The sequence below is a fragment of the Lepidochelys kempii genome, chromosome 14, assembly GCF_965140265.1.
Source record: "Lepidochelys kempii isolate rLepKem1 chromosome 14, rLepKem1.hap2, whole genome shotgun sequence".
Lineage (NCBI taxonomy): Eukaryota > Metazoa > Chordata > Testudines > Cheloniidae > Lepidochelys > Lepidochelys kempii.
Genome location: NC_133269.1, coordinates 35771063 through 35785966, shown reverse-complemented (window position 1 = coordinate 35785966; position 14904 = coordinate 35771063). Strand labels below are relative to the sequence as shown.

Below are 14904 nucleotides of genomic sequence, written 5' to 3'. Positions count from 1 at the left end.
TGAATCCTAGATGCTACAGGTGATCCCCAGTTCTACTCTTAGCATGTCCATTCTTCTCTACATGCCCCTCCCATTCGTTCCAGTGAGAGTGGTGGGTAATAGAAATAAATTAATAATAGTAATAATAACAACAGGAGTATTAAACATTTCCCCCCAAAAATCTCACAGAAGGGGCAATGAAAACCAGTGGGATGTAAACTCTGAACAATATTTGATTTTTTTTCATGGTAGTTCAATTAAAATATCTGGATTGGGACCCCTTTTGCAAAAAATCTAAAACACCCTGAGATCTGTGCTTTGCTGGAATGACTTCTTTCCATGTGGCTATTGCCCCAATATCAGATATGCATAGTGTTTATGGAAGAACCTTCACCTTTTAGGAACTGCTGAAAATAAATTTATCAAGGACCATGGTCAGGTTTAATGCATGAGAGTAGGGCACTTTGCAGTCCCATTTCAACATGGGATGGAAGATGCTTTTTCAACTGCAAAGTAGTATGATTAATATGTCTACTTTTACACATTTCTCTTACACCTGCAGTGATAGAAAATCAAATCTCTCTCTCTCTCGCTCGCTCTCTCTCTCTCTCAGCTTCACAAAGAAATCTATCTATCTATCATCTATCTATCTATCTATCTATCTATCTATCTATCTATCTATCTATCTATCTATCTATCTATCTATCTCAGCTTCACAAAGAAATGCAAAATTCAGTAATTATTTTGCTTCTTTTTACTATACAATTATATCTGGGTACAGAATGTACCTATGACTGCAGAAAGAAAACAGTCTACCACAAAATGTCTGACTCCAACCCAATGCATTGCATTGGGAACAGGGTCTGCAACATAGAGGGAAGTGGAACTTGAAGCTGCTTTTACTTTCTGCTGCTTTGTCCTCTTCCTCCTGCAGGGATGGAGAATAAGACAGAGGTGAGCGAGTTCATTTTCCTGGGCCTTACCAATGTGAGGGGTCTGCAGTGCTATCTCTTTGCCCTCTTCCTGCTGCTCTACATGGCCAGCGTGCTGGGGAATGGAGCCGTTGTGGCTGTGGTACTGGCCGAGCCCCGGCTTCACACCCCCATGTACTTCTTCCTGGGAAATCTCTCCAGCCTAAACATCTTCTACTCCACAGTCACTGTGCCCAAGATGTTGGCCGGCTTCCTTTCGGGGCGCCAGACCATCTCCTTTACCAGCTGCCTGGCACAGCTCCATTTCTTCCATTTCCTGGGCAGCAGTGAGGCTATGCTGCTGGCTGTCATGGCCTACGACCGCTACGTGGCCATCTGCAACCCACTGCGCTACACACTGGTCATGAGCCCACAGGTCTGCCTGCTGCTGGCAGCAGCCACCTGGGCCACTGGCTTCCTGTATGCCCTGATGCACACGGTCATGACCTCTCAGCTGCACTTCTGTGGTCCCAACCGTATCCACCACTTCTTCTGCGACATCAAGCCCCTGCTGAGCCTGGCCTGCAGCAGCACCCGCCTCAACCTGAGCCTCCTCCACATAGTCACTGGGATTATCGGTATGAGTCTGTTCATCATCAGGCTCCTCTCCTACCTCTACATCATCTCCTTCCTCTTCCTGAAGGTCCTGTCATGGGAAAGCAGGAGAAGGGCCTTCTCCACTTGCACCTCCCACCTCACCGTGATAGCACTGTACTATGGGACAGTGATGTTCGCCTACATTGGTCCTTCTTCAGGAAGCTCCAAAGGAGAAGAGATGATCATCACGCTAGTGTACAGTGTCATGACCCCAGCTTTGAATCCCTTCATCTACACCCTGAGGAACAGTGAGGTGAAATATGCCACCAGGAAATTTGTCACTAGAAAACTCTTCCCTGAAAGGAACTGAATCAAATGACTGCTTCTTGTTTTGAGTGAAAAGGAGAGATGTTGACCAAGGGAATTATAATGTAGGGGATCTATCTTCTTTATCCCCTGGAAAAATAGACTGTAGGAGACATTCTTGCAGTGACGAAGATGGAGATGGAAAAATGTCCTCCCAGGATTTCTTCATCTCTAATTGTTACGGGGGAAAATGTTTGAAGATTAATATTAAATATTATTCCCAAAGAAAATTGGTATAAAGGTTTACAGTACATATGATTAATTGACATTGACCTACTTTACAGAGATATTGCATAGATTCCAAAACCAAGTGCTACAAACCTTGGAAATTGAGGGTTAAGAGTTCACTTAAAAAAAATCCAACCCTGTTAAGGTCCGCAAATACACAGATCAGGCACACAAACTACCTTAACTCTGCCCTGTCACAGACTCTTCAAACTTCTCTTATTGTTAAAACACACTGAAATTTTGTACATAGGCCACGTTTGAATATTCGTTGATGTATTAGTTGTAATTCTTGTTTCCTCTCATTATTCATCATAAATCAAATTTCTTTCAGTCGAAATCTCTACTCTGGCTTGTATTCAAAGCTGGCAACTAAACACACAGCCACCTGGGCCACTTCATCCCTGAACATGCTGATGCAACAGTCATGGGACCTCCTGGCTGTGTTTCTAGTGCCTCAGCTGCTTCTACGAGTTCTTCTGTGACATCAAGCCCCTGCTGAGCCTGGCCTGCTGCAGCACCCGCCTCAACCAGAGCCTCCTCAAAATCATCACTGGGAGCTTCACACTGGGTTCTTTTGTCCCCAGCTTCCTGCTGTACCTCTACTTAATTTCCTTCCTCCGGACAATCATGGGAAAGCAGGACCAATGGCTTTTCTACCTGCACCTCCCACCCCCTGATGGTGTCTCCATGCTATGTACCAACCCTTGGCAACTACATGACTTCCTCCCCTGGGGTCTCCTCTGAAAGGAACATTATGGTCGTCCACATATACAATGTTGTCACCCCAATTCTGAACCGCAAGATCTATCCACCTCCCAAGGAGGTGAAATTTGCCCTGTAGAAACTGCTGAACAGAAAACTCTTCCATGAAAGGACATGAATTAAAAAAAAGACACATAAAACCCCTTAAAATGATGATTAAAATCTTTTTGGCTTTTTGGACTCCAAGAGTTTTAAGTAAACATTAGATATCCCCTCTCCCCTCATTTTTTCCCCTTCAGGGTGTCACTACAGGGCAGTGCTAAGTTTCTTTGAGTGCCCTAATATCATTTCTTGCTGTAACATATATGGATATTGTTTAACTTTAATTTTGAATTTCCTGTGGGCTTTTGGGGGAAAATTAACCCTTGGAATGTATTCTATCCTAAATTAAGGACATGTTCTCTAAACCTTGACTCCATCTTAATGACTGCTGCTAGTGTAACTTTGAAGGACAATGGTGGGAAAATTGCTATGAACCATACAAAAATAAAAAAAAAAGATTATTCATATATTTCCTATTTGCAATGTGTAATTGTTTTAACTAGATGGGAAGTTGGAAGAAATTGTGACAGGGCAGAATTAAGGTTGTTTTGGTGGCTTAACTGTGCATTTTCATTCCTTAATATGTTTGGATTTAAGTTAACCTTAACTTGGAAGTTCTTGGATTTTAACACTTAACTTTGTATAGTTACAACATCCCTGCAACGCTTTTTACCCAAATTTACTGATGTAAAACATGATCTCTGTTTTAACACAGATTTTGTGTGGTACTTGCAAAGGGAAGTTGGCAATGGAATATATAACTGCAGCAGCCAGTCTGCATTGGACAATGAAAAACAGGTTGTAGGGGACAATCGTGGCCCTTGACCATAATGCAAAGATGGCAATGAACTATGTAATGTGGGAGAACAATCTGTGTTAGCCACTGAAAGATTGATTCTACAGGAGAAATCACAATGGAAAAAATGGGTGGAAGGAGCTGAACAAATGGCACAGCAGGACTCTCTCATCTCTACTAACTGTGGGGCAACATTAGCTGGATTATTAATTATTATTTATTATTATTACATTAACACCTTTAGGCATCAGATGAGATCAGAACCCCCCATGACTTGGCAAAGTAGAAAAAAATAAATAGTGAGAGCCAGTCTCTGCCCCCTAGAGACCTTCCAAAGTAAAATGTTTCAATGGGAAATATGAGAATTAGGCAATCATGGGCTAGATTCACTAAAGAACTTAGGTGCCTATCTGCCATGTTAGGCACCTAAATCCCAGAATCAGGCCCCACTGGGAATCACAAAACCCTGCTCAGCTGCCGCCAAACCCTGGGGGTGCCTCAACTTGCTTGGAACCTAATTTTTTTCAGGAAAAAGTTCCCTAGGCACCTATGATTCTGCCTCTGAGCATGAGCGCTGCAGTCTCATGCCAGGTATCTGGACATCTGAGCCCACAGTGATGCAGAAAATAGGGGAAGCTAGTCTTCCTCCATCTAACCAGCCTGAGGAGCCCGATCTGGTAAGCGTACTCGGAGCTCACCTTCCAGATTAGGCTCCTATAGGTAAATAAATAATGAAAGAATCCGTGGGCCAGAGGGGGAGAGAGAGAGAGACCAAGCATGAGGATGACTCTTCAGCCTGGTGATAAGAGCACTAACCTAGGAGGTAGCGAATCCGCTACTCCCCCTGAGGAAGGAAGGAACTTGAAACGGGGTCTCACACATCCCACGTGAATATCCTAACCACTGAGCTAAAATTTATGTTAAGTTTACTCCCCCCGCCCCCTGTCTGGCTTCTTGCGATAACACCATAGGCACCAAACACCAAGAGAGAGGCTGCAGCTGAGAATCCCAGCCCAAGGGAGGCACCTCCCCACATCCTGGACACAGGCGCCTATCTCAAGGAGTGGGGCGGGGCTTAAGACATGACCCTCTTCTTGGATTCCCCCATTGGCTAGCTTCAGCGAGGAGCCACCGAGCACGCTGACTTTTTTGAATCCCGTTGTGAGACACCAGAGAATCATAAAAACATAGGGCCGGAAGGGACTTTGAGAGGTCACCGGGACCTCAGATTTTACAAGTGTGCCATTATCTCAATCATTCATGAAGATACTGCACATCGAGGTGATGCAGTTGCACAGATCCCACTGACTTTCAGTGGGATTTTGCTCCTAAGTCACTTAAGACCTTTTGAAAAGCTGATCCCTGGTTACTGAGGAAGGGAAGAAATCAGGACTCTTGGGTTCTATTCTTGGCTCTCCCACTGGCCTGCTGTGTGACCTTGGACAAGTCACATCCCCTATCCGTGCTTCAGTTTCCCTTTAGTAGAATTAAGATAATGATGCTTTCCCATCTTTCTAAAGTGCTGTATAGGATGTGCATGCAGCTGTGCAGATTCCCTTGCTAGCAGAGCTGTTGTTATTCCATTAATCCAGGGATTCCCAAACTGTGAACTGCAGCCCAAAGGTGGGCCGTGACACAGTCCTGGGTGGTCTGCTGGCACAGACATGGGGGGAAAGAGGGAGTTGAGAAGCGGACAGTGATGGCGTGGTGGCCAGCAATGGCCTCCGCCCAGGGCCGGAAGAGCTCAGCACCTCCAGCGGCCAGCTGAGGGTGAAGCGGCGATGACAAGCGATAGGCGGCGAGCGAGAAGAAGGGGCCAGCCACAAGAGGTGGCGACTCCCAGGGCAGCTGGAGGAGGCTGGAGGGTTTGCGGCCATTCCTGCTCCGAGTTGCCACCCCCCACAATCTCTGGCTGCCGGGCTCCCTGGATTATCGGCCCCCCAGGCCTCCCAGGGACAATGCTGTGCTCGGGTTCATCAGCAGCACAGGTGGGCCTCAGGGAAAAAAAAATTGTGAACCCCTGCATTAAGCGGTGGTGTAGGGCTGTTCTGAACAGAGATTCAGTGCTGAGTAGAGCTAGTTCAAAAAGGCAATTATAGTTTGATGGAAATTTTGAGAAATTTTCATTTTTGTTGAAATTTCCTGTGAAAGAATTCCTTCCCCCGGCTTGTTGAAAAAAATATATGAAAAAATTCACTTTCCAAAAACTACTTTTGTTGAAAATATGTTGGTATAGAAACCTTCTTTCAATAGAAATTTTCATCTTTCTGTTAAAAAATCATATTTCAAAAACTGAACATTATTACCAAACCCAGAAAAGCTTTTCACCAACACATTTTCAGTTGTTGCAGAAAATAAAATTTTCCTGAATTTTTTTGGGATAAAAAGTCATTTTTTGTCCAAATTGTGTTAGATGGAAAATCGTGACCAGCTGCAGTGGTGAGATTGAAACAGAGCCTGACAGGAGCCAAAGAGCCTAAGGGAATTAGGCACCAACCCCCCAAAGTGTGGTAATGGGAGTTGGGCACTTGACTCCCTTTTCTGCTTTTGAAAAGTCCAGCCTACATTTCCAGCATAGAAAATAAATCTGCCCTGCAAAAATTAGACTTAAATGGCTCAATATCATTAACAGTAGTTATTAAGAATATCAGTTACATAATAGTGATTAGCAATTAATAATCAGTGATGTAATTAGTCAAGCTTATGAAACACTTTACATTTTATCTGGCCCATTTAGCACACTGCAGATAAGAATCAAAGAAATTCCTGCAGTCCTTACTCACTTTCAACTGCTACAACCCTCATTCATGTAAATGATCCCCAAAGGCTTGATTTTGGAGGTGAATTGTAAAAAAAATTTTCTGCCAAAGTTTAAAAGGGGGGTAAGTGAAATCCACTTCATTTCAGGACATGCAGAACTGAGGGTGTTGTACAGATCAGTGGCTTATCAAGATGGTAAGAAATCTGTTGGAAGGTGGGAATCACACCTGAACTGACCCAAGCTAGTGTATTTAGGAGCTATCAACCAACATGTTTCAGGGCACAAGGCGATTAGCAAATGATGGTCAGGAATATTTCTTTTTCCCTTTCTGGTATACAGCAGAGATGGACCGGATGCAAAATAATAAAATGTGTTTCAATTTTGACTTTTTAAATTTTATTTTGTATTATTTTGTATTTGATTTTTATATTTGATGTTGTGATATTTTATTTTTCTGTTATTTTAATAGTATTGGATATTATTTTACATTATATTGCACTGCAAGTTATGATATAATACAAAATACATTTCTAAACAAAAATAGCTATTTTGAATCAAAAAATCAAAATGTTCCATTCCCCTAAGGTCAAAATGAAATATTTCAACCATAGCAACTTGCTTTCTTTCATGATTTGTTTTTAATCAAAATTTTGTCAAAAATCAGCATTTTCCACAAGGGGGTCGAGGTGGAGCTGTGGCCAGCTGGCTGGGAATGCATATCAGCTCCACTGTGGCCTTTAGAACTTACCTGATGGAGAACGTACAGCTCCGGGCTACGGTACCATTCCCACTGAGCGCGCCATCTGGGTGTCTGTGGGCAGCTGTAGCCAAGGGAGATCCCTATTGTTTCCAGCCTGGGGGGTCTGATCTGGTGCAGGGGCCCCGGGACATTACATGGATAGCCCTGCTTTCCTGGGCATCCCCTAGGATCCATGCGGGTTGTGGTGAGACCCGCGGCTCCTGCTGTCTGGCCTCTGCAATAATTCTTCAGGGCAGGAGATGCGGGGAAGGGGGATCATTGGCTTTCCCCAAACGCCTGATGTATTCTCATGAAGGCTAAGATTTTGTCATGGATATTTTTAGTAAAAGTTGTGGACAGGTCATGGGCAATAAAAAAAAATCAGGGAAGCCTGTGACCTATCTGTGACTTTTTCTAAAAATATCCCTGACACAATGGGGAGCCCAGCTGCGGGGTCTCCATACTGCTTGCAGAGGTTAGGCAGCTGCAGGCGCTGCTCCAAGCTCTGGGGGCCCCCTCTGCTTGAGGGGGCTTGGAGCTCCAGGGTCCCCCCACTCGGAGCTCTAGGGTACCCCCGCCAGATGCAGCGGCTGGGAGCTTTGAAGGACCCCCCAGTGCTCACAGCAGCTCAGAGCTCCTGGGTCCCCTACCCCCTGTGGAGGCTGGGAGCTGCAAGGCGGCCCTCCGCCTCTATTGGCCAGGAGCTGTGGCGGGGGTCCCGCTGCCTGCAGCAGCTTGGAGCTCCAAGGGGTCCCTCACCGCCCATGTCCACCGGGAGCTGTGGGGGCCCCCACTGCCCATGGCGGCCAGGAGCTGCGGACCTGCATCCCACAGCAGCTGGGAACTCCAGGGGCCCCCTTCAACCATGGCCATTGGGAGCTGCAGCTCCCAGCCAACAGGGCTAAATTCATGGAGGTCGCTGGAAGTCACAGATTCCGTTACTTCTGCAACCTCTGTGGAAAAATCATAGCCTTAATTATCACTGAATGTTTCACTACCACTTTGTGTGCCTCTGTGGGCACAGATCGCACTGACTCCGAGTCTTAACGCCCAAGGCAAACTTTGCAAATGCAGCTGATTGACTGAGCAGGTTTAAGATTTTACTTTGAAATCCCGCTCAAAACTTCCTTCATTAGGGGCCCTTCCTCACTGACACAGAAAGGATGGTGGGAGAGGAGGTGGAAGGTTGGTAGGAGATAAAGTAGAAGGGGCAGAGCTTAAGTTATTTGCATGGCCTTAACTGTGCATTTCATCTTTGCCATGTTTTGGAAGGAGTTTGCCTTGGTGTATAAACAGGATCAGGGCCTAACTTATGTTTGTCAGTTTCTTATATTAAACCATAAACAGTAACCTCCAATGGGCTTATATGTCATGAGGTTTAAATGGCTATTTATGTATTTAATTTTGAAAAAGCTACAGTGTTCTCTCAGGGTTTTTCCTCCAAAAGAAACAGAGATTTATCACCTTCCCCCCAGTTCAGCACTGTTCTTTGCCTGGGGGAATTTAATATTGGTCCCTTCACAGAGAGCTTTGCGTTTCTCTGCACAGTCTCCAGGGGCTGAAAATCAAACAGGCTTCCCCCCAGCTCAGCCAATGAGAAAGACCCTAAGTGAAGAAACACCCAATTGTGGCTGCAGTCTAAAGGCAGGAAAGTGAAATGAAACCTGTCACTTTCCCCCGCTGGGAGCCATGGCTGCAGAGAGCCCTGTACAGAGTCTCCAGGATGAAGCTTCTTGTGCCATCTGTCTGGAGTATTTCAAAGACCCGGTGTCTGTCCACTGCGGGCACAACTTCTGCCGGGCCTGCATCACCGACTACTGGGAGGAGTCGGATACCAACTTCTCCTGCCCTCAGTGCAGAGAAACCGCGCAGCAGAGAAACTTCAGGCCCAACAGGGAGCTGGCGAAAATGATCGAAATAGCCAAGCGGCTGAGTTTACAGGCAGCCAAAGGCTCAGGAGGCGAGCGAGTGTGTGAGAAACACCAGGAGACCCTGAAACTGTTCTGCGAGGAGGATCAAGCCCAGTGGTGAGCTGGAGCCGGTTTGCACCGGTTCGCGCAAACTGGTTGTTAAATTTCGAAGCAGTTTTTAGAACCGGTTATTAACCCGCTTCCCTGCATGGGGCGCTGAGGCTTTGATGGGATCCAGCCGGGAAGTGATGTAATCCCTCCTCTGGCCACCGGGGGTGCTGCGCTGCGGGAGCCATGTGGGATGCTGCCTGGCCCTGGGCATGAGCCCTGTTGCTGATGCTGCCGCTCCCCTGACCCCTGGCCCTGGGGCTCCAGATGCTGTCTGGTGCGTCCCCGGCTGCTCTGCTGGGCCTGGGCTGCGTCCTGCTGCTCTCCCCACGAGAACCCCCTGCCCTGCCCGCAGCCAGCCCCTGCCTCCAGCCACCCCCGCACCCCCCGCCCTGCCCGCAGCCAGCCCCTGCCTCCAGCCACCCCCGCACCCCCCGCCCTGCCCGCAGCCAGCCCCTGCCTCCAGCCACCCCCGCACCCCCTGCCCTGCCCGCAGCCAGCCCCTGCCTCCAGCCACCCCCGCACCCCCCGCCCTGCCCGCAGCCAGCCCCTGCCTCCAGCCACCCCCGCACCCCCCGCCCTGCCCGCAGCCAGCCCCTGCCTCCAGCCACCCCTGCACCCCCCGCCCTGCCCGCAGCCAGCCCCTGCCTCCAGCCACCCCCGCACCCGCCGCCCTGACCGCAGCCAGCCCCTGCCTCCAGCCACCCCCGCACCCCCTGCCCTGCCCGCAGCCAGCCCCTGCCTCCAGCCACCCCCGCACCCCCTGCCCTGCCCGCAGCCAGCCCCTGCCTCCAGCCACCCCCGCACCCCCTGCCCTGCCCGCAGCCAGCCCCTGCCTCCAGCCACCCCCGCACCCCCTGCCCTGCCCGCAGCCAGCCCCTGCCTCCAGCCACCCCCGCACCCCCTGCCCTGCCCGCAGCCAGCCCCTGCCTCCAGCCACCCCCGCACCCCCTGCCCTGCCCGCAGCCAGCCCCTGCCTCCAGCCACCCCCGCACCCCCTGCCCTGCCCGCAGCCAGCCCCTGCCTCCAGCCACCCCCGCACCCCCTGCCCTGACCGCAGCCAGCCCCTGCCTCCAGCCACCCCCGCACCCGCCGCCCTGCCCACAGCCAGCCCCTGCCTCCAGACACCCCCGCACCCCCTGCCCTGACCGCAGCCAGCCCCTGCCTCCAACCACCCCCGCACCCTCTGCCCTGCCCGCAGCCAGCCCCTGCCTCCAGCCACCCCCGCACCCCCTGCCCTGCCCGTAGCCAGCGCCTGCCTCCAGCCACCCCCGCACCCCCTGCCCTGACCGCAGCCAGCCCCTGCCTCCAGCCACCCCCGCACCCCCTGCCCTGCCCGTAGCCAGCGCCTGCCTCCAGCCACCCCCGCACCCCCTGCCCTGACCGCAGCCAGCCCCTGCCTCCAGCCACCCCCTCACCCCCTGCCCTGCCCGCAGCCAGCCCCTGCCTCCAGCCACCCCCGCACCCCCTGCCCTGACCGCAGCCAGCCCCTGCCTCCAGCCACCCCCGCACCCCCCGCCCTGCCCGCAGCCAGCCCCTGCCTCCAGCCACCCCCGCACCCCCCGCCCTGCCCGCAGCCAGCCCCTGCCTCCAGCCACCCCCGCACCCCCTGCCCTGCCCGCAGCCAGCCCCTGCCTCCAGCCACCCCCGCACCCCCCGCCCTGCCCGCAGCCAGCCCCTGCCTCCAGCCACCCCCGCACCCCCTGCCCTGCCCGCAGCCAGCCCCTGCCTCCAGCCACCCCCGCACCCCCTGCCCTGCCCGCAGCCAGCCCCTGCCTCCAGCCACCCCCGCACCCCCTGCCCTGACCGCAGCCAGCCCCTGCCTCCAGCCACCCCCGCACCCCCTGCCCTGCCCGCAGCCAGCCCCTGCCTCCAGCCACCCCCGCACCCGCCGCCCTGCCCACGGCCAGCCCCTGCCTCCAGACACCCCCGCACCCCCTGCCCTGACCGCAGCCAGCCCCTGCCTCCAACCACCCCCTCACCCTCTGCCCTGCCCGCAGCCAGCCCCTGCCTCCAGCCACCCCCTCACCCCCTGCCCTGCCCGTAGCCAGCGCCTGCCTCCAGCCACCCCCGCACCCCCTGCCCTGACCGCAGCCAGCCCCTGCCTCCAGCCACCCCCGCACCCGCTGCCCTGCCCGTAGCCAGCGCCTGCCTCCAGCCACCCCCGCACTCCCTGCCCTGACCGCAGCCAGCCCCTGCCTCCAGCCACCCCCTCACCCCCTGCCCTGCCCGTAGCCAGCCCCTGCCTCCAGCCACCCCCGCACCCCCTGCCCTGCCCGCAGCCAGCCCCTGCCTCCAGCCACCCCTGCACCCGCTGCCCTGCCCGCAGCCAGCCCCTGCCTCCAGCCACCCCCGCACACTCCGCCCTGCCCGCAGCCAGCGCCTGTCTCCAGCCACCCCCTCACCCCCTGCCCTGCCCGCAGCCAGCGCCTGTCTCCAGCCAGTCCCTGCCTCCAGCCACCCCTGCACCCTCTGCCCACAGGCAGCTCCTACCTCTAACCACCCCCGCACCTCCTGCCCACAGCCAGCCCCTGCCGCACCCCCTGCCCTGTCTCCAGCCAACCCCTGCCGCACACACCCCACTGCCAGAAGCTAGCTAGCCCCACACCACCCTTCTCCAGCCAACCCCTGCTGCACCCCCCTGCAGCCCTGCCCGAAGCCAGCCAGCCCCACACTCCCTGTCTCCAGCCAGCCCCGCACCCCCCTACCCTGCCTGCAGCCAGCCCCTACCTCCAGTCAGCGCCTGCCCTGTTTCCAGCCAGCCCCACAGCCCCTTGCCTCCAGCCAAGCCTGCACCCTCCTGCCTGCAGCCAGCTCCGCACCCCCTGCCCTGCCTGCAGCCAGCCCTGTACCCCCTGCTTACAGCTAGCCCTGCCCCACGCCCCTGTCTGCAGCTGGCCCCATGTCCACTGGTGCCCTGCAGTTCCCAGGGCAGTCACCCTGCACACCTGCTTCAATAAGGGGGGCAGGAAGCAGCTGGGACCCACACATGTGCACCCTAGGGTGACCAGACAGCAAGTGTGAAAAATCAGGACGGGGGTGGAGAGTAATAGGAGCCTCTGTAAGAAAAAGACCCCAAAATCGGGACTGTCCCTATAAAATTGGGACATCTGGTCACCCTAGCACACCCCCAGGGAGTGGTGGGGACCCACACATGTGAAGCGAAGCAGTTCCCGGCCAATGGGAGCTGCGGAGTTGGCACGGGGGGGTGGGGGGCCATCGGCAGCGCAAGAAGTCGCCTGCCCCTCTACCCCCCCTCCCCCCGCCACAGGCCACAGAGACATGCCAGCTGCTTCCCAGAGTGGTATGGGGCCAGGGCAGGCAGGGAGTCTCCCTTAGACCCGGTATGCTGCTGACTGGGAGCCACCTTGCACCTCTTCCTGCACCCCAACCCCCTAATCCAGGCTCAACCGAGAGCCTCCTCCCACACTCCAAACCCCTCAGCCCCAGCCCAGAACGTGCACCCCCTCCCGCACTCCAGCCCTCTGCCCCAGCCCGGTGAAAGTGAGTGAGGGCGGGGGAGAGCGAGCGACGGAGGGAGGGGGAATGGAGTGAGCAGCATGGGGCCTCGGGGAAGGGGCTGGGTAGATCCTGGGTTGATCTTAAATTCAAAAAGCGATCTTGTGCGTAAAAAGGTTGGAGACCACTGATCTAATGAAAGCATGTGTTTCAGTGTTTTGCTGAACAACGGCCATTCTTTTCCTTTGTCTGTGTCACTCCTTTTATTCCTGACACGGGAATCACTCACCTCTTGGTTCCCAAACATGCGGATGTCTCAGAGACCAGGGGGCTAAGGACTATACAGAGGTCCAAGATTGTAACATCAGTAACCAGTAAAACAATCCAATGAATTGGAGGAGACAAACCTGGTGGCCAACTATGCATGGCTGTGGAATCATTTTCTCCTTTTGAGTTAAATCAGGTGCAAAGCATTTAAACAAATACAGTCATATCCGTGAAGCTGGGTTATAGTTTGTAGGGACTGGATTCTCCCTACGCCGCTATCCAAAGAAGGGAAAAAAAGTTGAACACCCAACATTATTTCCTTGCCAGGAAAAACTCCAGATCCAATTACAGACTCTGAAGGAAGAGAGAGAAAAGCTGATGGGATTGAAACTGACCAAAGAGGCAAGAATCTGGGAGCATCTGGTAGGTATCAGGTTGTTATTATCCAGCAAGGACATGTAGGTGCATGTCCCTCCCAGGGTGCGAATCACTCTGGTAGTGTGGGGGATGGGAGAGGCTGTGTCTCATACTGTGACCATGTGTCACTGAGTGAGATCCTGTGTTTCTATGTTCCCCTTTGGGGATGTCCCGTCTGTGCCGGCTGGATTGTGGCAGACACTCTGTGTCCTGCACTTGGGCTGATGAAAATGCCCCTGGACTCTGATATGGGAAGGGGGAGAGATGCAGTGCGTGATCCTTAGAGGTTTTTAAGGTCAGGCTTGACAAAGCCCTGGCTGGGATGATTTAACTGGGAATTGGTCCTGCTTCGAGCAGGGGGTTGGACTAGATGACCTTCTGGGGTCCCTTCCAACCCTGATATTCTATGATTCTATGATCCTGGGCTGTCTAGCACCAGGCATGAGGTCATGGCCTGGCCGCCTCCTTTCCCTCTCCTGAGCAGCCAGGAGCATCACATCTGCTCCAGGGGCACAAGGCATCTTGTGAGTCCAGGCTCAGTCTGGGCCTGTGTGTCTGTGTTTGGATGGCCCGGGAATTTCTGGGTTATTTGCACCCCTAGATGTCTACGTGTTTGGGCATCTCTGGGAGCGACTATCAGGATTTCCAGAGTTAATGTATTAGAGGGTTAAGCTGTCTGTGGAGTTCTCTTTTGTTTCATTCTTTTTCGTTTGTTTGCTTGCCCCAGCCTCTCTCACTCCCTATGTCATCCAGAGTATGTCTACACAGCAACTAGACACCCGTGGCTGGCCTGTGCCAGCTGACTCAGGTTCACAGGGCTCAGGCTGTGGGGGTCTAGGACCCTGAGAAGTGGAGGCATCTGGGACCCTGAGAAATGAAGGGTCCCAGAGCTCGGGCTGCAGCCCGAGCCCAGAAGCCTACAGAGCAATGAAACAGCCCTGCAGCCCAGTGGCGCTGACTTTGTGGTTTCCCCGGGGGTGCTTGACCCCCGCTCTGCCCAATGCCCCACCCTCACTTCATCCGTTCCCCCAAGGCTCTGCCCTGTTCCACCCACTCCCCCGAGTGCACCTCACCCTCGTTCCGCCTCCCCCATCCCGCCCCAGCGTGTCCTGCATGTCACGATCACTGGTGCATGAGAGGCGCTGGGTGAGAGGAGGAGGAGCTGATCGACGGGGCTGCTGGTGGGTATTGAGCAGCCCCGGATTCGGTGCCTATGCTGTAGCCCGAGCCCCACAAGCCCGAGTCAGCTGGCACAGGTCAGCTGCAGGTTTTTCTTTGCTGTGTGGACATAACCTCAGGGTCCTGTCTTATCTGCTCTTTTAGGGACATACCTGGAAGGTCACAGACTCTCTCGTGTCAGGCACATAGACACACCAGTCAGATTACAGCCAGCAGAGAACTGTAGGAAAATCTTCCCCCAAACAATACTGGGAACTAGAAAAGTTCCTGGAGGACAGTCCATCAATGGCTCTTAGCCAGGATGGGCAGGGATGGTGCCCCTCACCTCTGTTTGCCAGAAGCTGGGAATGGGCGACAGGGGATGGATCACTTGATGATCCCCT

The 14904-nt window shown here is 53.3% G+C and overlaps 1 pseudogene; it reads left to right on the top strand.

The window, feature by feature from the left end:
• Positions 1 to 801: 801 nt before the first annotated feature.
• Positions 802 to 1857, top strand: LOC140897970 (olfactory receptor 12D3-like; annotated as a pseudogene).
• Positions 1858 to 14904: the final 13047 nt, after the last annotated feature.